Genomic DNA, 25,446 nt, shown 5'->3' on the forward strand with positions numbered 1-25,446 from the left:
AAAAGGGGAAATTCAAATGGGCCCTTAAACACGTGAAAAGATGCACAATAACGCTCTTAAAAAGACAATTGAAAAGTATGTCTCCTAGCATACTGTTCTTCACTTACCAGATCAGTGGAGATTAAAAACATGGTGACACGCGCCATTTGCAAGAGCAGGAGGAGGAGCACTCCTGCTCTACTGGCCAGTGTGTAAACTGACTCAGCTGCCAGAGACCAGTTGGCACCGTCCATCCATCGTGAACACGTGCCCGCCTTGAGCCGGCACTTCCGCCCCCAGAAACTGACCCTGCAGACACCCTCACACACAAGAGCGAAACGGTGTGTGTACAGGGCTCGTCCCTGCAACACTGTCCATGCTGGAAGGCAGCCAAATGTGCGCCAGTCGAGATGGGGCAGCTGAACTCCGCTCCACATCCACGCAAGGGGAGGGATGGAGCTAGAAAAAAGAACTAGGATGCTCCCTATGAAACAACCTCCAAGGCATGTTGTTAAGTAACAAAACCTGAGCGCAGATCATTGTTCAAGTAGCTTAGCTATTGTATTTTGAAAGGGGGAAAGCACATAATTCGCTTTTATATGTGTATATAATGACCCTAAAGATACACAAGACGCTGGTAACTCTGGTCATTTCCCAGGGAAGGACCTGGGCAGCTGGAGAACGAAGTCTTCAGTGTATTCTTTTGTTCTTCTGAGTGTTGAACCCTGTGAATAGGCTGTCTATTCAAAATATAAATAAGATTGAAAGTGCAAGACAAAAAGACCAGAGGATTAACAGATTTTATGATAGAAAAGGTTTTAAGGTCTTGTGTTTGTGGATGAAATGATTTGATGTCTGGGGTTTGCTTTGAAATAATCCCGGTGAGGAGGCAGAAGTCAGCCTGGCTGCTCAGTACAGCGTGACTTACAACAGAGGGGAATCAAAGCCAGCTCGTGTTCAGGAATGAGGGCTGGGTCAATAAACGACGGCCCTCCACATGGAAGACTGCCACGCCACCATTGCAAAAATAAGAAGTCATATTTTAAGAGGACTAGAAGAACCTGTTTGCCTTGGTTTGGTTAATAATCGTGGAGAGGGAAGACCTTTCTGAGTAGCATATGAAGCTCAGAAGCCACAAAAGGAAAGACTGAGAAACTCGACTACGCACCAGCAACCACCTCCGGATTGCAAAAGCCACCACAAGCAAGGCTGACAGGGAGCTTCACAGTGGGCGCAAAGCTGCCTCATCTCCGTCACGGCTGGAGCTGGGAGGTGGGCGAGGGGGCAGTCCATCATGCTATTGCTACTCCTTTTGAGTATGTTTTAAAATTTCCACAATAAGAAGTTAAAAAATTATTTAAGTATATAGAAACTTCCGTATAGCAAAAGTCAACTGTTACCCTGGAGTATAATATTTGCAACACATATAACAAAGGATTAATATTGTCGATGAAAATAATCCATAACCAATCTATAAATGAAAATGTTGGTGAGTTTATTCTGAGCTTAAATCTGAGGATTATAACCCTGGAGAGTCTTTCCACAAAGGAACAGAGCACTCCAAACAAGTGGGGTACACAGTGTGGTTACATACCCTCAAAGAGGGTGTTTCACATATGATTGAAATGTCCCTCCCACAATAGTCACGAGGCTGCTCCGTCAGCACAGCGATTGATGGAAACGACAGATAGGTCTGCCATCTCAGTGAACGCCGCAGAGTGGCAGGTGTGTTGCCTCGAGCCGGGAGGTCACAGATGAGCGCTGCAATCAGTTCCCAGCCTAAAGAAAGATACTTAATCTTTAAGGAGATACCAACGTTGGGAGGGGGAGGGGAGTTGCACCTTTATCTCAAAATGTCTAAGCAGATATACAGTACATGCTCAATGGCCAGAGTCAGGCCGTTTTGGAAAAACAAAGTCAGGCTGAATTAGGTTTATACCAAATGGCTTCCTCATATACTCCAATATATCCTATTGCTTGCCCTTTTTATTTGTCAATATCAATAATGTTCAAACTGGTCCTATAAGGTAATTTTTAAAAACAAAGACACCACAGTTGAAAACTGGGCAAAGGATTAGATTCAAAAAGTCACGGAAGAGGGGGACCAGCCTGGTGGCGCAGTGGTTAAGTGCGCATGGTCCGCTTTGGTGGCCCGGGGTTCGCCGGTTTGGATCCCGGGTGTGGACACGGCACCACTTGGCAAGCCGTGCTGTGGCAGGCATCCCACATATAAAGTAGAGGAAGATGGGCACAGATGTTAGCTCAGGGCCAGTCTTCCTCAGCAAAAAGAGGAGGATTGGCGGCAGATGTTAGCTCAGGGCTATTCTTCCTCAAAAAAACAAAAAAAAAAAGTCACAGGAGAGGAAATAAAAGAGGCCAGTTGACACATGAAAAGTTGCTCAACCTTAGTCGTATTTAGGAAACACAGTTTCAGAAGAATGCGCCGCCAGCTTTTGCCCACGACACTGGCACAGGTGTAGACAAGTGAGAGCGAACATCTAGGGCGGCCAGGGCAGGGGCAGCGGCACGCACGGGCCGGGAGCGCTTGTGAATGCTCTGAGCACTTGAGGCAGTAAAATGGCAAGATCTGTTAAAAATGGAAATGCGCATACCCTTTGATCCCGTGACCCCTCGGTGGGGAATTTGTCCTAAGCCCAGGGGGAGCCCAACCAGAACTTAAGGAAGAGTAGCAGGACGTTTAGTGCAACAGTCCTTGTCACACGGGGGAAAAGGCCGAGGTGTCCATAGCGTGCCATTTAAACAATTACACGCCCCCAGGAAGCACTACACAGCAGTTAGAGAGAAAGAGTTAACTCTGGATGCATTACCTTGGGGTGATGTCCATAGTATATTTTTAAGTGCAAAAAGCAAGTGTCAAACTAACGCATTTCCTAGTATCCCACCTTCCCAAGGACTCGGTGCACGCACACCGTGTCGTGTCACAAGTGTTGGGATGGAGCGGAAACGCACCTGCCAAATGATTACCCAGATGGGGCTCAGGTCGACTTGATGCGGTGGGATTCCAGAGACGACCATTCATCCTTAGGCACTGGTGTCTGCTTCAAACTGATGGAACAAACGTATACTATTTCTGCAGCGACCACCAAACCATTAAAATACTATTTAAAAAAGAAAAGCAGACAAGAAAGCATTGAGAAGGGGGAGACAGTAGGGGCCAGGCCCTGCCTGCACCACGTGGGGCCCTCAGTGCCCCTGCACCTGCTCTGAGCTCGAGGCGTGGGCAGAGCTGGGGAGAGGGCTGGACCTCAGGGAAGGGCAGGGACCAGCTGGAGGAGCTCAGCCAGCCTCCCTGGAATCCCCTCCTCTGAGCTGGAGGCCCTTGGGGACAGGCCACCTCTCCCCGTGAGTTCAGAAATAGTTGGGAGTAGAAGGGAGAGGGCTGCAGACTCCTGGGCTCCCAGCCCTGAGGACCCAGAGCCCTCAGTTTCCTCACCCCTCACTGCCCCCTTCCCTACTCGCTCCTCCCTCTCCCAGGGGAGCAGTGTGTCCTAGGACTGAGCACCTCCTGTGAGCAGGTGACTCAACTCAGGCCAACGCAGCCCCTGCCCAGGAGCAGGGAGACAGTGAAGAGGGAAAGGGTTATGATTATTCATTCACTCATTTGGTCTGTCAGTCAGTCAAGAAACATTTAAGGAGCACATACTGCGTGTGGCACCGAGCTCAGCTCTGGAGAGCCAGGCGGTCCCAGTCCTGGGGGACTCACGATCTACCTGGGCAATGGCAGCAGGGATCACAAACTCGAGGGTGCCAGGGCTGGGTCTGCCCTGTTTTTGCCATGCCCAGGGCATAGCACCAGAGTTGGCACTTATCAGGTGAACAGATAAACCAAGCCCCACACGACTGTCACGACAGTGAGCAGGAGGTCTCCTGGGCAGGTGGAGGAAGGGGGTCCCAAGCGGATGGACCAGCACACGCAAAGGCAGGGGGTCAGGGGCGTGGCCAGGCATGAGGACTGGACCTCCAAAGCTGGGATGCCCGGCTACAGAGTTAAGGGTGGAGAACGTGGAGGAAAGGGCACTGATGGAGTCACAGTTGCCGTTTAGAGTCAGCCTCTGGGGACGGTTTGGGGACCAGCTTGGAGGGGAGTCAGATGGGAGGCAGCGCGGGCAGGTGGGAGGGGGCAGGGCGGGGACCGAGCGCTTGGAGGAGGGGGCTGTTCCGGGATGTTTAGGCCCGGGGGCTGGGAACTGGGGCGGAGGCAGGCTCGGGGAGGGAGAGCAGGAGGCAGCTAGAGCTGCTGCTGGGGCTGCGGTGGGCGGAGCTGGGTCAGGGCTTCCTGGAGCTGAGATGTTTTTATTATTTCTCCTGGCTGTTGTTTTCAAGAATTCAGTTTGGGTTTTATTATAAAATTAATTAAAAACACATTTTTCGAAAAAAGGAGGACAAAGAGCAGCTTTTAGAGCGATCCCTCTTGGGCAGGCAGGAAGAGGGAAAGGGCCTGCTGATGTGACGTTGGGCTCAGCGGGGTCCCAGCCGTGGAAGAGACAGAAGGGACCCGGAGCCCAGCAGGAGGGACAGAGGGCCCCGAGGCAGGGTGAGAAGGAGGGACAGGCCAGGCTGGGCAGGAAGGCAGAGTGACCCTGCACCCCTTGCCAGGCTCCATCCTCGGCTCCCTCAGCAGCCCCCCACCCGTGCATGGACTGCCCCCCGCACTGCGCTCAGTAGGAGGCCAGCTTTGCAGTCGGACACATGGCTTCCCCTCGGGGTCTGACACTTACACGCTGGGCAACTGACCCCAGGTGGTGACGGACCCCAAGCCTTCACCTCCTCACTGTCAAACGGGGACAATCCCTCAGAGAGCTGCTGTGGGAATGAAACGAGAAAACGTGCACAGGGTTACCAACGGCGGCCCACGAAAGCCCCCAGCAACACACTCCAGGACGCCGTCTGAGAAGGGTCTGTCCTCAACCAGTTGGCATGGCCCCTCTGGCCGTGCCCCTCCCTAGAGGCATCAGCCCCACTCCCCAGGAATCCTCGGCTCTGGGGCAGCCCCCCTTGCCTCCTCTGCCATCCCTCCCGGGTCCCTTCCCAGGCCCTGCCATCTTTGGAAAGTGCCCCACCTGAAATGCCCTTCGCTGGGTGCCCCTCCTGGACCAGCTCTCCCACCCTCCTCTGAGCTCCCGGCCTCTGCCCCCGTCTTTCCTCCCATCACCTCTGCAGGCCCACCTCTGCCCGCCAAGCCTGAGCCCCTCCACCCGGCAGCCCCGGTCCCTGGCTCCCCCTCGATGCCCGGGCTGCCAGCCTGTGAGCCTCCTGGCCGGAGGCGCAGCCCCAAGCAGGGGAGAGAGGTCTGTAATGCGCCCATCTTCACCCACTGGATCGTTTCCAGAGCTTCCATGACAAATTACCACAAACCAACTGCTTAGACACAGAAAGTCATCCTCTTACCGTCTGGGGCCAGAAGTCTGAAACCCAGGGTTGTCAGGGCCACGCTCCCGGCGGAGCCTGCGGGGCAGGTCGTTCCGTGCCTCTGCCAGCTCCTGGGGGTGCCAGGCGTCGTGGCCTGTGGCTGCAGCACTCCCACCTCTGCCTCCGTGGTGATGTGGGCTTCTCCGCTGTGCATCTCTTACAAAGACGCTTGTACCAGGCGTTGGGGCTCGCCCGAGCACTCCAAGATGATCTCGTCCCAGATCCTTAACTTGATGACACAAACACCCTCTTCCCAAATGAGCCCCCATTCGCTGGCTCTGGGGGTTAGGACGGGGACATATCTTCTCCAGGGCCACCACTCAACCACCTCACCCAGCAGGGCCCTGCAGTCTTCCTCAGCCCCTAGGCCTCTCCCGGGCCAGCCTCCGTCCCCTCCCCACCTGGCTCACCTAGAGCAGGCCACCTCTCACCCCACACCCGCATCACAGCCTCCCCCACCTCCAGCATCAGAGAGAAAATCAAGACGTCCTTCCACCCGCCTTGGGGGCCTCACCCTCCTGGGCCCTGGAGACCTGTTTCATCTCCTCTCGCCTCCCGGAGCTTCCTCCTCTAGCTCCGACAGCCTGAGACCATTTCTAGAATTCCCTTCTGTGAAACCCCAGACACCAGACAGGCTGGCGCCTTCCAGCTCAGGGACCTAGGGGACCCTCAGGCTGCAGCATTCCTGGAACTGGCCTCCTTGGAGCCCTCTGGAGGCTGAGGCCTCCACCAGCCCAGCATGGCCCCAGGCTCTTTTGAGAAGAGGCCCACCTGCCTTGGCTGAGGTCACAGGAGACAGGTCTGTCCTCTCCCTGGCACTCAGATCTGCACAGGACGTGGCCCCCGAGACTGGCTGTCCACGGGAGAAGTGGGGCCATGGGCCTGGTGGTCACCGAAGCCCATTCCAGGCTTCTGGGGGGCCTGGGTCTGCACCCGGCCGGAGGTTTCAGGAAAGGGTTAGGCCAGACCCCATGTCCATCACTGGTAATTTTGGGGATAATTTTGGGGTGTGGTCAGTGGCTGTTAAGTGTCAGGCTCTGTGTCCTGGCTGTGACAAACCGTCTCCACAATTAGATCCATCACCCCAAAAGAGTCCTTGTGCCCCTTTCAGTCCCTCCCTCTGGCCCCCCTCTTCCCTACCCGGTCCCTAGGCAGCCACTGATCTGCTTCCTGTCACTATAGACTAGTTTACGTTGTCTAGAATTTTATATACGTGGAATAACACGGTGTGCCCCTTTGCTGCTTTTGCTGGCAGAGTTGTTTTAGGATTAACCTCACGGTGCCTGGGGCAGAGGTAACACGCAAGTCCGGGCGTCGCTGTAGCGGTCAGCTGAGGCTGTGTTATGCTGCAGTGACAAACAGCTCCCGAATCCTAGCGGCCTACAACAAGGTTTCTTTCTTGTTCACACGACGTGTCTGCCATGGGTTGGATGCAGCTCTGCACCAAGTCAGCTCCACCCCGTGACCCAGGTTAAAGGAACCGCCCTCATCTGGGACACGGCTGGTCTCCCAGCAGAGAGAAGTAAACACAGCAGCACCTTCCCGTGACTCTAGAAGTTTCTTCTTAGAAGTGGGGCAACTCGCTCATGCTCAGGGCATTGAGCAAAGCAAGCAGGCAGCCAAGCCTGACGTCAAAGGTGAGGGGAGCGCCAGGCCCCCCCGAGAGCCAACAGACAGCCGAGCAGTCGTAGAGTCTAGCACAGCTGCTGTCACTGTTGTTATTGTCATTGCTGCTCAGCCCCTTCGATGCGTTGGAGACCGCACAAGGGCTCCACACAGGACCCACCCTGTGGTCTCAGGCACAGCACCCTGGACTGCGGTCCCTCCTCCCCAGAGGCCAGGGACCCCCATTTACCATTGCCCAGGTCACTGTTTTGGAAATTTACGGACTAGCTCAGCCCTCCAGGCCCCGCATCTGTCATCCTTGGCCCCAGCCCACTCTGTGTACCACCCCTTGTCACCCCTGCCCGACCTTCCACTGAGCTGCAGAAACCCTCCGGGCAGGGCCCACCCTCCCCAACCTGGCGGCCTCCCTGCACACAGCTCTCTGCACACGGCTCCCCTTCCCTCCCTGACCAACCTCCACAGGCTTTGCCCACGGCTCTCGGATCTTCCTACTCTGCTCCCAAACCTGACTCTCAGCCCGCCCCCATCCTGCTCCTCCTGGACCCACGGAGCAGGGCCCTGTGTCCACAGGCTGCCCCACCCTGGGCGGGGCCTGCCTCACCCTTCCCACGCCTCCGTCCCCTCTGGACGCCAACCCCCAGGCCCTGGCCCTTCTAACCCCAGAATGTCCCACCAGTCCTCCACTTCTCCCCATCTCCACGTCCCACCCTGACCTGCTCTCGGCCACCAAAGCTCCTAATCGGGCTCCTGGAATTTGTTTTTCTCCCTTTTCACTCATTCTCCACACCAAAGCCAGGGGGCACAACTGGACACGTGACCACCCTCCCTTGTGCCCCCCACGCCCCCCCCCACCCCCGCCCCAGACGCACACTGGCTTCCTGCCATCCTCAGGACGGACTCCGGCCCATGCCCGGCTCACGGGGCCTGGCTTCCATAACCTGCCCTGTGTCCACGCCTGCTCTCAGCTGCTCGCCAGCCCTTCATCTGAGGACTTGCTCCCCTCCTGGCCCTAAGGTAACTGGCCGATTCCCTGATGAATGAGCTGAAGTGCTGACCCAGGAGTCTGTCCCCAGCTCCACAAGGGCCGGGAGCCCTGGGCTGGCGGCACCTGCTCTGTCTGCACACAGATCTGAGGGCCGCCAACGCTGGGGTCTCTTCCAGCCTCGGGGATGGGGAGGGGGAGTGGAGGGTGAGAGAGACCCACCAGCGACAGGACACGGGTGGCAACAAGGACCTAACATTGATTTAGCTCCCACCACGGGCTGGGCACAACCCCAAACGCTTCCCATGGATTAGTTTTTTTCTTAAACCCTTTTGTTACTTTTATTGAAGCGTAACCAGCCTAGAGGAAAATACGGACTCGTAAGTGAAGAACTCAAGGACGCTTCACAAAGTGGACACGAGGGCCCGCCGGTGCCCAGATCAGGAGAGTGACCGTTCACAGCCCCCGACGCTCTGTCTTCATCCTTCGAGGGACCCCCTCCTGGCTTCTGACAGTGCCCGCTCCTTGTACCCGGCTTTGAGCGGGGTGCAACCTCACACGGCTGACCTGGCGTCGCGCTGGCTTCTTCCCTGTGGCGTGTTGGTCAGTTATCCGCGGTGGCTCCGGGGCTGTGGTTTGCTTTCTCACGGCTGTATAGAGTTCCAGGTGCTTCTTTTCTCGAGCATCCACTGTGGACGGGCACTTTGTGTTTTCCGGTTGGGGCCATTCTGCATAGCGCTGCCATCGACATTGTCGCCCACACCTTCTGGTGGACACACGCACCCATTTGGCACCACTGGGTGGTAGGAGAGCATATGCTAACTCCAGTGGATTCCACCAGACACCTTCCCAGGGTTGCCACCAGCGGGGCACGAGAGTTCTGCATGAAGCCTTAACCCTCACGCAGCCCCGGCCTGCGCTGGGATGGGCTCCCCTCCATGGGACCTGGGGCCAGCCTCCGTCTGCTTCCTGGCCTGGCTGGGACCTGAGCCTCAGCCGTCAGAGGCACCCACCTGGGAGTCTGTCTCCTCAGGGAAGGCCGGCAGGGTCTGTGGCCCCAAGGTCCAGAGCTGGCTGTGCCAGGAGCACGTTCCAGAGGATTTTTTTTCCTGTGGCCTGCTCAGCTTGGTTTTGGGCTCTCCACCTTCCTTTTGAGCCTGTGAGAGAACCCTCGTAGCCCATTAGGATTCTGGATTGAGACCAAGAACCTGACTGATTCAACGGAGCTGTTTTAGTCCCATTTCAAAGATGAGGAAACAGAAGCACAGAGAGGTTAGGTACATTGCCCAAGGTCACACAGCTGGCAGGTGGTGGAGCCAGGATTCAAACCCAGTTTATACCTCATTCAGAGTTTTATGTCTATATAGTTAAATACTTTCTCATTCACTATTCCTACAACTAGAAATCAGCCGCTATATGACTCACTCAGGGTCACACAGTGAATCAAGAAGCCTGGCCCCATGACTCCCACCCCACAATGCTTACTGCCCTCGAGCATGGAGTGAGCATGGAACTTCATGCCCGTTGGGAGGGAAACAGGAGTGTGTATTCATTCATTCATTCGTTGAACAATTATGTATTTACTAAATGGCTATTTATTATTTACTAAATATTTAATATAAATATTAAGTATTTACAAATAAGTAGTTTACTAAATGATAGCTAAAGTGGGCCAGGCACTGTGCCAGGCACCAGCAAGACAGCAGCAAAAGATCGTGAAAACAGAGGTGACATTACAGACGGTATTGTGTCAGGTGATCAGTGCCACGGAGAATAGAGCACAGAGAGGAGCCGAGAGTGACTGGAGAGGCAGGCAGGACAGGGAAGTCCTCCAAAGGTGACATTTGAGCAGGGACTCGCGTGAAGCAAGGGCGCGAGGAAGACCTCAAGACAGGCCAAGGGGACAGCCAGGGCGAAGGCCCCATGGTGGCTGTGAGCCTGGCGTGTCAAATAGCCCCGAGGCCAGTGTGGCTGGAGGGAGGAGCGAGGCAGGCAGCAGGAGATGAGGACAGACAGGCAGGCAGCATCTAGCTCACAGGGCCCTGTGCTCTGTTCCACGGCTGCTGGGAAGCTTTTGAACTCTGCAGGGCTGTGTTGTGGTCTGATGGATGCTTGAGATGTTCCACTCTGGCTGCTGAGTGATGAAACGGGCCAAAAGGCAGCCAAAGGGGAGGCGGAGAGACAGTTCAGGGCGGTGGTGGTATCCAGGCAGGACACGGGGCTGGTGGACAGGGCGCTCCCAGGCAGAGGACTTAAGCTTGGGGTGATGAAGGGCTGAGAATAGAGGGGCTGGGGGCGCCTGAGGCCCCAGTCAGGGACAGAATTGGGGACTGCAGGCTCAGAGCAAAGGGGCCACCTGTGAGGACACGTGGGAGCTAGAGGTCACACGGAGGCTGTGGGGGGCGGGCCCAGCCTGGACTCTGGGGTCTTTGTGGGGCCACAGGAGCCCAGAGCAGCTCACACGGCTGGGGTGGGGCCAGCAGTGGGGTGACCTGACAGGAAAGGGTTGTAACCCTGAGCCCTGAGAATCAGGCAGGGGCCTGACAGGAGGTCCCACTTCAGGCTGTCGCCCTGTGCCAGGCACAGCGCCATGCCAGGCAGCATCACTGTTTCACTCGCCTGTTTGGCAGTTTGGACCCAGGGATTTCCGTCCAATCCTGTAACGTCATCGTGCACTTTACACAGCTCATGGGTTGGTTGGCACTTCCTAAGGCCCAGCAGGTGGAGAAGAGGCAGGTAGAGGCCGGGAAACTCAGGATGGGGAATTTGAGTAGAAAATGCCCCAAAGTGCCCAGTCCAGCCTCTGAGTGGGAGCTGCCTCCTCGGGGACCGGTGCTGAGGGGGCAGGTCCAGCCAGATCTCCCAGCCACACAAAGGAGGTCCCAGAAAAGCTGGCTTATCAGTTGGCAGTTGAGACCCTAGCCCGCCTCAGTTAGAAAAGCACTTCCCTAGCAAGAAAGGGTGACTTCCCCAGCTGAACATGTTGCCACTTTTGATTCATGTGGGCTTCAGCCACCTGGGGAGCCACTCGGAGGCAGCTCAAGGGAAGGGCGTCCAGGGCCGAGTGATCAGAAGCGAGAGGCTGGAGGAGAGTGTCACTCCCAGGCTGCCCAGGGCAAAGGCCGTCGTCTTCTGCACTAGGCAGTGCCCTGAGCCTGTGGCTGTCTCTTGGCTTCCCCAGTTTCGCTGCCAGCTTGGGAGGGTCCAGACATCGGTACAAGAAGGCCCCTTGTCCCTCCACTGCAGTGCCCCAGTGGGAGGAGGCATGCTGACTCCCCAGGCCACACACGTAAGCAGTGGGGCCTTATTTTGGCCTTCCCAGGCTCGCAAAGGACGCCAAGTGCAGCAGCCCAGCTATGGCAGCCTCCTGGGCTCTCTCCTGTGCTGCCGCAGGAGTGTGGGGTCCTGGTGGCAGAGCTAACATGGAGCACCAGTAACACCCCCACCCCACATCTAGTTGCATCTAGCTCCTCCACTGATTGCTCAGGGCCTGAGCCATGCTGGTTGGTAAATATTTTGAATATCACCTGTCTGGGGGACCAATGGACCCCAGTCCTTGAAAAACGTACCTGTACTTCCTTTATATCATTCCAGCTGCGCCTTTATCTCCCGAGTTTATAAAGGCCATTCATTGCCAGCAATGTGAAAACCACCTTCAACCTGCCCTCTTGAAGGCGTGGCCCACCCCCAGGAGGCCATGGAGGGCAGCCCTGTTGCCAAGTGCTCTCAGGACCCAGGCTGAGGGCAGAGGTGAACAAGAACATAAGGTTTGTTCTCAAGAAGGCCCAACGATGCCACTCCTCATGGGAACTGTGCAGTCCAAAGAACCCCAACACTCAGCCAGTCCCGCTTGGCCACAGGCCCCCGTTCCGTTCTGGTCCTGACTGCACGGTGATTCCTCACTGTGCCTGCGGGACCTCTCGACTTCCCTGCTGGTCCGGGGGAAGGGAGTTCCAGGCTGTCTCCCGCGCTTCTGGTTGTACCAATCACAAGTTTGCTGCTGTCTTCCACCTTCTCACTGTAAGGGAAGCTTCACCTCCAGAGACTCCACCACCGGAGCCCTTTGTGTTCTACACCAATTCTCCCAGTTGACCCTCACCGCAGCCCCTTGAGGCAGGAGTTACGGGCGCCTCTTTTATGGATGAGGACACTCTGTCAGAGCGGGATTGAGACCCACACTCCTACACGACCGCCCTGAGGTTTGGCTCTGCTCCATCCCTAGGCTAGAATCCCCCCTTCAAAGTTCCCTCATTTCGCTGCCTCACTGCGGGGGGGCTCGGGGGAGCAATTGCAAACCCAGGAGAGGCCACCTCTTCCTCATGCCAGTCCCTGGCCTCTCAGCAGGGGCCCCATCTTGTTGAAAGTCCTTGACTTGCAGTCCCTCCAGTCCCCTCTCCCTTCCCCTGCCCACAGGCTGCGCCCTCAACCCTCTCCTGTCATCTCTTGGCCACTGTGCTTGTCCCCATGGCTCCAACCACCATCTCCCTGGGAAGGGCCCTCATTTCCTCTCTGCCCACTCCCAGGTTCCCAGCTGGTTGGTGGACACCTGCCCCAGATACTCTCCAAGAACTCCCCCCAAATATGTCCACATCCAAACTCAGGACTTTTCTCCCTCCCAGACCACCTCCTCCTTTCTCAACTGGTCCTCCAGTCATCAGCTCTGCCTTTCTCCTCTCCCTCATCCGCCACAGGCATCACCTGGTCCCTCCCCACCTGCTGCTCCCAACGCCATTACCCTGGTTCTCCTTCCCAAAGTGCTGAGCACAGAGCCCTGGAGAGCACAAGCTGAGTGACTGCAAGAATGAATTCCTGGGGCTGGCCCAAGGGTGCAGTGGTTAAGTGCGCATGTTCCACTTTGGCAGCCTGGGGTTCACTGGTTTGGATCTCAGGTGTGGACATGGCACCGCTTGTCAAGCCACGCTGTGGCAGGCATCCCACATATCAAGTGGAGGAGGATGGGCGCGGATGTTGGCTCAGGGCCGGCCTTCTCAGCAAGAAGAGGAGGATTGGCGGGAGACGTTAGCTCAGGGCTGATCTTCCTCAAGAAAAAAAAAAAAAAAGAATCCCTGTCTGTCTTAACCTTGCACTCCTTCAGCACTTCTTTATTGAGCGGTACAAACCAGACACTGTTCATAGCAGCTGGGATACAGCAGTGAACAAGAGGGACAGACCCCTGCCCTTGAGGGGCGTGCATCTTAGTAGGGAACAGCAACCACAACCCAAACACACAGTACGTCACAAAAAGGACAGGCAGTGCAAGGACAGGTCGTGCTGAAGTAGGGGTGCTATTTTATACAAGGTTGCCTCGGAGGCCCCTCCTCCCTACAGAGAATGGCATGGGTGTACTGGGCTGAGGTCAATCACCAAGGTCAAATGGAACATAACTCATCCAAGAAGATACACTCTTTCAGTTTTAGTAATAAAAATCCAGGGACTGTTTCTTAATCCTTTAAAATGGAAACACTTGTTGCTACCAGGCATGGGGAGCTCCGTGGTTTCCAGGAACAGGGTGGGAGTCCGGCTGAACAGCCTTTTGTTATCTTCAAGTTTGAACTACATGAAAGTGTTCCCTTTTTAAAACATTAATTCATTGAAATAGGAAAGAATTTAAAGTCTTTTGGAAATGATTAATCATTTTCATGGAACTATTTCCCTAAAGGGGACCTATCTGCATATCTGCCAGCTGTGGCCAGAACGCAGCAGATGCAGAACCCCCAGTGCTTGAGAGGGCAAAGCCTCAACCTCGAGGACAGCCATTCAGCAACCTGTGAGCACTGACGACACGCAGGTGTCCAAGTGGACGAGGAGACCAGGCTAACAAGGGCCACAAAGGGAGAGGCACCTCGCGGTGGGAGCGAGAGGGAGACACGACTTGGGAGCTGAAGAGCAGGGCGTCTGCGAGGAGCCCACAGCCCCTGGGGTCTCTCCTCCCTCAGTGGCTCTCCACCTTGGCCATCGCTCTCACTCCTGATCTTTGTCTTCAGGCATCCATCACTCTGCATCCTATCTGGAAAGCCACGGACAGATGGCCACACTAAGGAGACCCCCTACTAAAGACTGGTCCACAAGACAGAACTGAGCCAGCAGCCTGGTTTTCTCCAGACTCCCCCGGTTTCTTTTCTGGTGAAGCTGGGGTCAGAGAGCACTTCACCAGGGTGGCCCCACGGAGGTGGAGGTGGTGGGGAGGGAGGGCTGGCTCTGTATGTGGCAGAGGCCTGAATAACAGGCACTTCAGAAGACTCGAGATATCCTGACCTGCTCCTCAACGTGACAAGCACAGGGCCGTGAACAGGCCTGGAAGGCAGGTGGTAAGTGGGTGCCGTATGGACTGAATGTGTCCCCCCAGATCTCTATGTTGACTCTAATACCCAGTGTGACCTTATTTGGAGGTGGGCCTTTGGGAGACGATTAGGTTGGATGAGTCCATGGGGGTGGAGCCTGCACTGCCTGAGAAGGCCAGGAAGAGCCCAGAGCTTTCTCTCTGCTCTGAGGACACAGCAAGAAGATGGCCCTCTGTGGTACAGGAAGCAGGTGCTCACTACATCTGGATCAGCCTGCAGGACTGTGAGAAATGCTGGCTGCTTAAGCCACCCAGTCCATGGTATTCTTAGGGCGGCAGGTTGAACTGAGGCAGGCTGTTTGGAGCACGGCCCAGCAGGCATGATGGCGTCAGCTGAGGGTGGGAAGTGGGGTATTGTCCCGTAAGCATCCCATGTAACACAAAGGCACTGACTCCAGTCTCCACAAGTTCAGGCTCCCAGTCAGACCCCGTCTGAGCATTGAGAGATCTCAGCACAGACAACAGCAGGAAGCAGAGCCTCGTTTCTCTCTCTCAATCTTCAGCGCCTAGAACTGAGCCCGGCAGTCACCAGGCACCTAGAAACGGCACAATGGAAGAACTTTAGATTTTACTTAGTGGCAGGGAGCACTGAAAACCCAGGATTCTGTACAACTTCAGGAAATCCTCAGTGTAACTATTTGGGCCAAGGAGGCCCAAATTCAAGCCCGGCCCCAATTTTTATAACTGACATGTCTCGGCAGCAATATCTGTATCCTCGTCCAAAGAAAGGCCAATGAGGATTTACTCTTACTTAAAAAAAAAAAACACAAAAAATCTTATGGCTTTGCTAATTGCAAGCAAGAAAGCTAGTTGGATTTGAGGCAACCTCAAGCAGTTAATGAACAAGTATTGTGGCTTGTCCAAGGGATTGAGTTTTCTGAATAACAAAGCAGACTGAGGTTGTAGGCTGTTTCCAGGGGCTGTGTGAGGGATGTCCTTGGGATCCCACTGTTGAAGTCTCCAGGACCAGTCAATGGTTTTTGGGAACCATTACTTTCTGGCAGGCAAAACATGTGAAGACCATCCCAGGAAAGCCAGGACATGCAGAAGTCCTGCATTAAATCACAAAACAAATAACTCAAGAAAAACGGCGTGGTTCTAGCTTTGTAACCCTCAACACAGCACTAGACACTCTGGGCGGCCACCTCCTCACAGCACCCTGGGGACGAGCAGAGCACCTCCTGCTCACACTCTGTGGTGGTGTCACCCACCACCTTAGAAACCGAGCCTGTTTCCACTAGAGCTTGTGAGGAGCTACTTCACCTCTTTGAGACTCAGTTTCCTTATCTGTAAGAAAGAACATAAAATTGGGAGAAGCCATCTTGAGCAGGGAAAAATACAGACTTTGGAGACAGGCAGACAGGCAGTCTTAACTCTCAGCCCTGGGTGACCTAAAGCAGGTTACTTGACCTCGGAGTTTTACTTCCTTCGCCTGCAAAATGCAGATGAGAATGTCTGCTGTAAGGGCTGTGGAAGGACTGTGGTCATGCCACCTCTCAGTAGGGGCAAAATAAACATTAGCTTCCTTCCTTCGTTCCTGTTTCACATTCAGCAAATCTGAGAGAGAAGGATGTGAACATACTGAAATGTTTGTGGGGGAAAAAAAAATTAGGGGCCGGACTGGTGGCACAGTGCTTGGTTTGGCATGCTCCACTTTGGTGGCCTGGGGTTCGTGTGTTCAGATCCCGGGCGCAGACCTACACACTGCTCCTCAAGCCATGCTGTGGCAGTGACCCACAAACAAAATAGAGAAAGTCTGGCATGGATGTTCGTTCTGAACTAATCTTCCTCAAGCAAAAAGAGGAAGATTGGCAACAGATGTTAGCTCAGGGCTAATCATCCTCACCAAAACAAAATAAGTTAAACCCTCAACAGAATGCTATCAGAAGTTTTTACATCAGATATATTCGCCCACATTTCCCTCTTTCAACATAAGAGGGCCCACCTGCTGACCAACACTGCCCATCTCTGAGGTTATCAGAGGGCACCTGAAAGAGTGAGGACAAGAGGCTGCAGGGAGCGATGGGCACCAAGCACAGGAAGCACTGTTCCAAGTGGGAAAATACGTGGTCCTGACACACGGTCCTGTTGGGCACCATCTCCAATGGGCTCTGCGACAGCATGAGGAGGCCTGAGGAAACAGTCTGGGTCCCCGGCCAGCAGGTATGAGAAGTCCCCAGCCTGGGAGACTTGACTATGAAGGAGCAGTGAGCTCCCTAACCTCAAGGCAGCTCCACAGCAGAGCTGAGACCTGGCCTCCGAGGCAGCGCAGGAGCAGGAGGTCTGACTCCAGGAGCAGTTTCAGCTCTAACTTCACCACCGGAAGAAAGACTCTTATCACACGAAAACATTCACAGGCTTCCAAAGCCAGCTCTGGGAGAAGGTCCCCTCAGGGGAACAGGCCATGCCCATGAGCAGAGCTCAGGGAGGGACCCCCTCAAAGCAGGGAAAAGATGCTGCACCGTGACCAGTCTCACCAGCACGCTTCCCGGGTCCCCAGCCTTCCCCTGAGCCAGGTCTGGAACAGGTGGCCCGGCCCAGGCTGTCCTGCTCCAGAAGCAGCTCCAGGGGCAGTGGGTTCCCCGGACTGACAAGACTCATCATTCAGAACGTGGCCACAGACCTGTCTGCTCCTCGTGAGGAGAATGTATTTCAAACCTGGAGAGTCGGAATTCGGAGACGGTCCACGTGTTCTACAGACACAGGGCCTCTTCCCTGGGAGGGCTGGGGTGTGCTGGAGAGGTGGCCGTGCAGGGGCTCTCTCCCCGTTAGCAGAAAGGTGGTGCGCATGCCCCAGGGTTACAAGTTGGAGTGTCCTGCACAGAACGCCTGTGAGAGCAGACGTAGGACTAGGGCAGCGGGCACGTGTATTCTGCAGGAGGCGGTGATCAGAAAGCTTGGCTAACACAGAAGGATTCTGGGTATGATAACCCTACTAGAGCCAGGGGGCAACTCTGGTTCTCCTAAAATCCCGCCTGGTGTGCCACTCAGCACACCCCCAAATCTGAAGCATCAGCCCTTTTTGAGCTATGGCACCTCACCAGCAAAAGTAAATGCTACAGGAGCTCAGAAGCCTCGTGGTGCTAAGGATGAAGCCTCCAGTCAGAGAATGCCCTCGTGAGGGGGCTCTGGGAAGCAGATGGGCTCTCAATAGTCCCCAGCCCCTGGGAGTGGCTGCAGGCGGGAGGTAAAGGGTGTGAGTGGCTTGGGCACGCAGACCCCCCATTGAGGAAGCCAAGGACCCCACACATCGGCAACGGCCACGTGCATCAGAGACCGGCAAAGCTGCACATGTGAGAACCGAACACCGGCTGGCAGTGGACACAGGACTCCGGTCCCCATGCCGTGACAGCAAGGGTCTGGGCCCAAGGCCTGACTTCTGAGGCTGGGAGTGGGTGCCATGGCAGGACAGGCTTGGCTTTGCTGGTTTCAAGGACTCCAGTTCAGTCCAGTCTTTGACCCTCAGACGAACTGGGACAGGTTGGGGACTTTGATGTTGAGATCGCCGATGTTGATGTTCCGAGGGATCTCTGGCAGGTTGATGTTCTTCACAGCAGACACGGCCCGGGCGGGGGCTGCCGAGAGGCCACCCTGAGGAGAAATGAGAGGTGGGCATGAGACAACCCTGTGTCATCCGTTTAAGGCTTAAAAAACAAGTGAAGGGGCCTAGAAAACGTCCAAACTGAGCACACACAACATGAGTGCTGATTTTTCCTCCCTATTCCTCAAGGGCAGCCAGCAAAACGATCTTAGGTTAGATGGGGACCACGGTGTAAGACCCAAACTCTGTGCTCCGAAAGGCGGGGTTGCAGCTCATGCAGTTTTATCGCCCCAGCACCTAACAGTGCCCGGCACACAGTAGGTGCTGAAATAATCTGAGATGGTTTAACCAAGTCCTGTCCACTATTGGGGCACTTTTCAGGTTACAAAACAAAATAAAATGAAACCCTTTCTCAAGAGACTGAAGACTCACAGACAAGCGCAGTCACAGGGAAATTCTTAAGAGGAAAAGGAATGTCACAGCTCAGGGCAAGTGCTTGCCAACTAATAATGTGCCTGGAAAGAGCTGGCTTTGGAAATGTCACGTGGCACAAGATGGGAAGAAAGACATGGAGGTGGAGGAGCCCAGAGACACGGAAGGACGGGAGACAAGCCCAGAGAGCCACCGGGACTCTGGTCAGCCCTCACCCTCCAGGCCCAGCCGTATGCAGAGAAGGGGAGAAGCTGACCAGGACGCTCTCAAAACCATTTCCTCTGCACTGACTGCTTTCGGGATACCACTCCAATTACCCCTCACCCAGCAAACGCCCACTCCTTCTGGTTTCCAAACCCCCTGCCTCTGACTCATTCACTATTCCTGGAAGCATCCCAGCCTGCATTTCTAAAGGAACGACAGTTGCCACAATAGCTGTGGTCTGGACAAGCTTCTTCAGCAGGCCTGCCAGCCCTCACAGCAAGAATTCCTGGTTTTGCAAGATCAAGTTCCTTTACACAAAGCAAGGCAGCTCTTTAAGACACCCAGGTAATTAAAGAGGTAATCTGCTCGCCTGTTTCTGCCACATGTGAAGGAGTATCCTGTAACCTCTGCTCCCCGAGCAGGCGGACAAGGCAATGGAGAGCCCTCAGGGGGACAGGACAGAACCTACTGTGAGCATCTGGACCAAGCCCCGCACCAGGTTGGGGTGGATCGGGGCACGTTATCTTCAAACTCAGCCCAAACTCTACTGTAGCTTTTTATAAGCCCAACTGGAAATAAGGAAATTGCTAACTCTGAGTCTAAAAGACACCACGAGAAACGGCTGCTGGGAGACCAGACTCACACAGCACACAAACAAGGCAACCACACGGGAATCGGAGAGGAGGATTCTGGGTCCCTCCAGGGAACGTGTGGCTGTGCGAGGAGGAATTACAACCACAAACATGGGCAATGACCCCCAAGCCAGAAGCTGTTTGCCTTCCGTGCCGTCTGGCTTTCCTTTCACACCTTTAGCCTCCTTCTTCCCCGTTTAATTCTCAGGACGGGCTTTCCAATAGATGAGGTTTGATGGACTCAAGGAAGACAGAAGATGAGTAGGAAACGCTCCTATGGCCCCACAGCGACACAAACCAACATGCGGATCCACTGCTCCTCCCCCAGGTCTTCTCTAACTGCCAGGGCAACAGCGCAGCTGCGCACTCACCTCGGATTTCTCCAGCCTGTTCTGAGCTTCCATCTGAGCCACGATTTCATTCATGTTGGTTTCCAACACCATCCCACCCATCACCACCTCCTGGAGGATGTAGTGTACCTAAACAGGACGCAAAAACAAGGAGGTTAGAGCACTGGGTGGTAGGCAGGGGGTGGCCCCAAAGGAAACCTCGTGGGCTGTCCTGTGGCGGCAGAGTGGCCAGACTGGGCACAGCTCCTGCTTCACAACACACACCTGAGCCCCCTGGACGTGAACTGCTCAAGTGAGACCACAGGGGTCTCCCCCATGTCCCCGTGCATCATGACATGAATCCCACCGAGAAGTACTGGAGACGCCTGGTTATATAGTCAGGAGGGGAGGTGGTGGCTGAGAGCACAGCCTCCGGAGGCAGACAGACCTCGTGTAAATGTCAGCTCAGCTCTCTCTCAGGTGGCTGACCTCAGGCAAACGATCCGTCCAGGGCTTCAGCTTCCATCAGGACTGAGGTGAGGACGGAATGAGATGACCTGTGTCGAGCACCTAGCCTGCTGCTTGGCACACAGTGGGTTCTAAAGAAACACCGATGTCCTTCACTACTAATACCATCACCATCAACACCGACTGGCACTAAGTGGGTCCAGTTATGGATGAACCTTGAGGACACTATGCTGAGTGAAAGAGCCAGACACAAAGGACAAATATGGTACGATTTCACTTCTATGAGGCACCTATGGTCAAAACCATAGAGGCAGAAGGAGAATGGCGGTTGCCGAGGACTGAGGGGAGGGGGAATCGGGAGTGGTTGTTTAATGGGGATAGAGTTTCAGTTTTGCAAGATGAAAAGAGTTCTGGGAACAGGTTGCCCAAAAAGTGTGAATGTACTTAACACTACTGAGTCGTGAACTTAAAAATGAAGACGGCAAACTTTAAGTTACGTAAATTTTACGACAATTAAAAACATAGGTCTCTACACCAGTACTGTCAGTATTCGTTCCCTCTGTTTAACAAAGCCCTTCTTCCTGGGGGAAGTCGCACTTGCTGAGCATCCACTATGTGCTCAGCACGTGAGACGTAACTTATTTTAATTTTACAGCATCCATCTGAGGCAGGTAATGCTATCTCCACCTTATATATAAAGAAACCGACACTTGGCAAAGTCACCAGACTATCCCAGTGTCACGTATATGAGCAGCAGAGCTGAGCACTGAAGCTGGAGGTCAGACTCCAGAGCTCACGTTCCACCCCTTCCACCAAACCACCTCAAAATCCCAAACTGTCTTCCCCTCCGTTCATCGCTCACCCCCGGGCCTGTGGAGTCATGTGTCAGACTCGCCTTTGTGTGTGAAGATCTTGTATGAATCCCCCCACGCTTTCTCCCCAAGGCCTGGAACAACGCCCAGTGCAGAGGGGGCATGCTCAATGAATGAAAGGCGTTGCGTACGTCTGCGGAACACACGCCTTGGGCTTCAGGTGCTCGGAGCCGGATGACAGTGAGGTGGTGGAGGCTGTATGGAGAAGGTGTAGGCAAGGCTTAACACACGACATCACGGGGACCAGCGGTTGGTTAAAAGAAAACATCAGTGAAGACTTGTGATTTGAACACTGCATCAGGAAGTCAGAATTTTAAAATGCTATTTAAATGTACTCTAAGCGCAAAAAGGAGAAATAAATAAAAGCACAAACTCCATTTTCAACAAAACTAGAAGATAACCAGAATCCCAGGCCCCAAAACAGGTGGAAAAGCTGCCAAGAGCAGGGAGCCCAAGCAAGGGCTCTTCCTGTTAGAGAAGGGAAAGAAGGACGCTATGGAAAGAGCACACAGGGGCGGGAGAGCTCAGACAGACCTGTAAGAACATGCTTCCTGGGGGTGAAGGACACACCCTCTGGGACCAAAGGGACTGCTTGTTTCGGGAAGGCAGGAACTGCCTTGGACCTGGAGCTGGGGCTAAATGAGAAAGCACACAAACAAGGGGTATGCGCCTCACAGTCGGTCTCTGTGGCCGCCTCTGCATTGTGGAAAAGCTCACAGATGCTTACCCTTCATGGCTGGATAGAAATAACGGGGAAATGCACTCACACAGCCCTGGGGTAGGACCCCAAATCATGAGAACTGCAGCCAGCCTGGAACACAGACTCGGGCCCTCCCCTAAACAAGCATCCTGCAAACAGCTGGTGCCTGAAAAACCCTACCTATTTAAAGTTGAGTTATAAACACGAAATCGGCTGAGGATCCACATAAAGACACAAGAAGGAAAAATTAGGAAAGAAACAGGAACACCAAACGGTAGGCTAAGACTACACACTGGAAGAACGCTGCCAGGGAGCAGGTGAAATAAAATTAAATATTTTGCAAAATCAAAGAAAGAAAACTATGAAGCAAGAGGCCAAAGCAAAAGTGCAAGAGCTTACGAGAGAAGCAGGGAAGACACATACCAGCACAGCTCAGGAAAAAAGAGAGAGAAATGAAGAGGAAACTGGAAGGAGCGAAAAGCAGAAGAGGCGCTGCTGAAAACACAGTAAGGAACAAAAAGGAGAGAAACGGAAAAAGCAAGTAAAATGAAATGAAAAAGAGTTAAAAGGAACAGAGAGAAAATGAGAGTACAGAAGACAGCAAAGGAGACGGAACATACGCATAAAAGAAAACGAACATGGAATGGAGCAAATATGTAAAGATTAGTCCATAAAGATTACATAAAGATGTAACTCAAGATGTTTCTTGAAACAAAACAGGATTTAGCTATGAAAGGGCACTCTGCGGCTCACGGAACACCCACCCAGATGAGTCAGTGCCGAGACAAATGTGAAGGCAGATGTCGGGATTTCCACAACCAGGCAAAAAGATCAAGTCACTCAAGAGAGGGACGAAATCTCGAAAATTTCCACAGTCAAATTCATTGCTAGCAGAAAAAGGAGCAACACGCACAAAATTCCCAAGGAGAGAGAGCGTGACCCAAGAATTTTATACCCGGTTAACTGTCAATCAAGAGTACCGGGAAATGTTGTTCCCATGAGTCTTTCTTGAGGCAACTACAAAAGGAAACACTTCTGCCAACGAAGGAGTGACTGGAAAAACTATGGCAGAAAGACTGGTGGTGAGCACAGAGTCTACTTGATGGTAGGACTAAGACTAAAATGGGATTAAAGGGACAACAGAAAGTCAGTGCTGTATGCTTTGACAAGGTAGAAAAGCTGCAGCTGGCAACAAGGAGCAAAAGGGAGGAAGAAGGTGGGAGGTAGAATAAGAACACCGAGTTCCTCATCCGCCATAACTGAGAGCCGACGGATAGCATCTAAAACCAACAACTCACGGAATAAAGACACAGTTATTAGGACTTACATTGTGACTTTTGTGCCAACGTCCAAGCCCACAATCATCTGCCACAAGCAATACTTCGAGAGCCACCAAACTTCTGACTTAAGACCAAAGAGCTCTTTCCTGCTGACTGGAGTTCTATGTCAACTTTTCTTGCATAAAATTCTCCCATAAAGCATCCTCTGCGATCTCCAGCTTCTCTAAGGTACAGGGAGATCTCGACTCCTGTGAAGCAGGAAGCACAGAATCATTCTAGAAGTTTAGGCTCCCTCCACCTCTAGTCTTCTATAGTATCTTGCCCAAACCTGATTCAATTTCATTTTCTTTTTTTTCAGTAAACTTGCCTTTCCAAAGTATTCACAGAACAGTTCTCTTTTCTCACTCATGGTTCATCAGTATATTATTAATTAAGTTACATAATTATAATACCAGTAACTGGCATCAACAGGTCTGAACACATCACAACTGACCTTCGGTCAGCATAGTCACTCATGTGGTGTCAATGAGCAAAGGATGAGCAACTAGGGATCAGCTTACCAGCTGCCATGTCAAGCTGACAAGTCAGCAAAGACTCTTCCACTGAACATGAAGTAGACCATGAAAGATGCATATCATTTTCCCAGTGGAGACAGAGGGTACCTGAGAAAGCTGGAGGTTGGGCAGCCAAGAATCAATACTAAACTCATGTACCTAAAATACTAGAGACACAGCCAGATCACAAAGAATGGTTTTGTTAAATGACAGGAGTTGCCCGATGGACTGATCTTGAGGATGCAGCAGAAATGTAGGTAAATACCTTAGAGAACGCTGAGAGTTAAAGAACCAAACCGCCAAATGTAGGCAGGGGAAAGGAAATCTGAGTCATGTTGGTGCCAATAAAAACCATGAGAACAGAAGAAAGCAAAGACATAAAGGTCCTCAAGAGCCCTAAACCCAGCCTAAGACAGCGTGCAATGAACAAATATGAATTATCAAGTAATGATAATTCACAGCTTTCTGCTAGGTCAGCAACCATCTAAAATAATGAAATAGCAAAATTCATTCAGCAGTGTTTGTTAAAAGAGTTCAAACAAAGGTGCTACTGATTTCTCAGCTCCTGGCAAATCTAATGGTCATTTGACCCAGGAACATCGCAACCAGGAAGAGTTTCATTTTAACACAAGAATTAAGATAACGCCAATAAACCAAAAGGTTATCTCGATGTAAGAAGGAGGAAACTGAGAAAATACTTTGCTGGATGAATCTGAAATCTCAACAGGGAAACGGCTGGGTGTAAATCAATGCTTTTCAAGACCAGGATACATACATTTATGGCCACACTTTAAAGAATGAAAGTTGGTGTTTATAATTTTGTGCTATTTAAATTTCTCTCTTTAAACCACTCAAAACAGTCAAAAGTAGGAATGATTACCTGAATCAAACACCTATTCCTCTGAAGGCAACCTAACCTGCTAGCAAGCCTCTATTCTTTCCTCTCAACACCTCTGGACATCTGTCTTCCTTTCCTTTTCTTTCTTAGGAAGCTGTCACATCGTCCTCCCTCCCAGAAAGGTACTTGCTTGTATAAGTGGATCCACTGGGCATCCAGTCTGGGCCCACTATTCTTTTCTGTCCATATGAGTTAACTGAGACCCTTCAAATCTCATTCCCTGAGGCTGTATGAATGTCCCGAGCAAGATTGGGACCTGTCCCGGGTGAGGTGAGGTGCCACCAGCGTCCTCTGTCCTTGAGACAAGCTGGCTGAGCTGTCAGGAGGGCAGGACAGCGGGGAAGCACCGGGGGCTCTGGAACCACAGCTGCCTGTGAAGGCTGAGCATCTGCTCCTCAGCCTCTTGCTTAACTTTCCCATCCTGAAGCCCCGAGGACTGGGGCCACCTCGCCCTCAGCTGGGAACTGAGAGCACACATGCCAGGGCTCACCTACCTGGACGCTGGTTATTGACCCGTCTCCCTGAATGGGGATGCAGCGTCTGCTCTGGGTGCCAGTGGGGCTGGCCCAGGAAGGGGCGGGGGGAGGGGGTGGGGTGGGAGGCAGCCCCTTCCCATCTCCACTCCTGTCTTATTAGCAGGGACGTGTTAATGAAAATTCACACCCAGGTGCTAATCAACAGTCGGGGGAGGGCTCCAGCTCTGACAGGCAGGAGAGGCCCTCCCCAGGGGAGGGGGCTGGCAAGGAGCCCCACTTCTCTGTGAAAAGACTTGCTAATAACTTTAATTCCCCATCCTAAACCAGGGGGCCTTTGCCATGCAAATAGGCTTTCTGAACTGGGTAGGCTCCTGGAAAAGACTTCCTGCTCTGCTCCAGTTAGAGTCCTGGGAGGGGAGGGGAGATGGGGGTGGAGAGGCAGGACAGGGGGTGATCAGCAAAGCTGTGAGGTCCCGCTCCTCCCCCCAAGGCCTCTGCTTTTGGATCCCACCCTCTGCAGCCAAATGCTGGCCCGGGTGGGCCTGGACTCCTGAGTGACGCAGCAGTGACCCCCACCCCTCTCTGAACTGCTCCCCTCCTGGCCTGGGCCCAGCACTGGAAATGCTCTCCCAGGTGGTTTCCCAACAAGCCGACCAACATCCATGGGTAAACACGTCGACTGTGGCCCATCCCTGCAGGGGAA

General features: G+C 53.4%; 1 long non-coding RNA gene and 1 other non-coding gene across 4 annotated transcripts; both read right to left on the reverse strand.

Annotated features, from left to right (window-relative positions):
* Positions 1-2,974: 2,974 nt before the first annotated feature.
* Positions 2,975-5,526, reverse strand: LOC102149222 (uncharacterized). The gene is made up of 3 exons (XR_288924.4): positions 5,389-5,526; positions 4,719-4,803; positions 2,975-3,098 (listed from the first exon to the last, which is right to left on the reverse strand). It is a non-coding gene; the product is annotated as an uncharacterized lncRNA (long non-coding RNA).
* A 9,382-nt stretch (positions 5,527-14,908) lies between these two features.
* Positions 14,909-24,915, reverse strand: LOC100629729 (uncharacterized). 3 transcript variants are annotated; one of them, XR_011438415.1, is made up of 4 exons: positions 24,762-24,915; positions 22,863-23,063; positions 19,538-19,645; positions 14,909-17,948 (listed from the first exon to the last, which is right to left on the reverse strand). It is a non-coding gene; the product is annotated as an uncharacterized protein (transcript). The 3 variants fall into 3 exon arrangements; XR_011438412.1 differs by lacking the exon at positions 24,762-24,915 and having other exon boundaries at positions 22,863-23,333; XR_011438410.1 differs by lacking the exons at positions 22,863-23,063; positions 24,762-24,915 and having other exon boundaries at positions 19,538-19,677.
* Positions 24,916-25,446: the final 531 nt, after the last annotated feature.

This window comes from Equus caballus, chromosome 1, assembly GCF_041296265.1.
Source record: "Equus caballus isolate H_3958 breed thoroughbred chromosome 1, TB-T2T, whole genome shotgun sequence".
Taxonomy (NCBI): domain Eukaryota; kingdom Metazoa; phylum Chordata; class Mammalia; order Perissodactyla; family Equidae; genus Equus; species Equus caballus.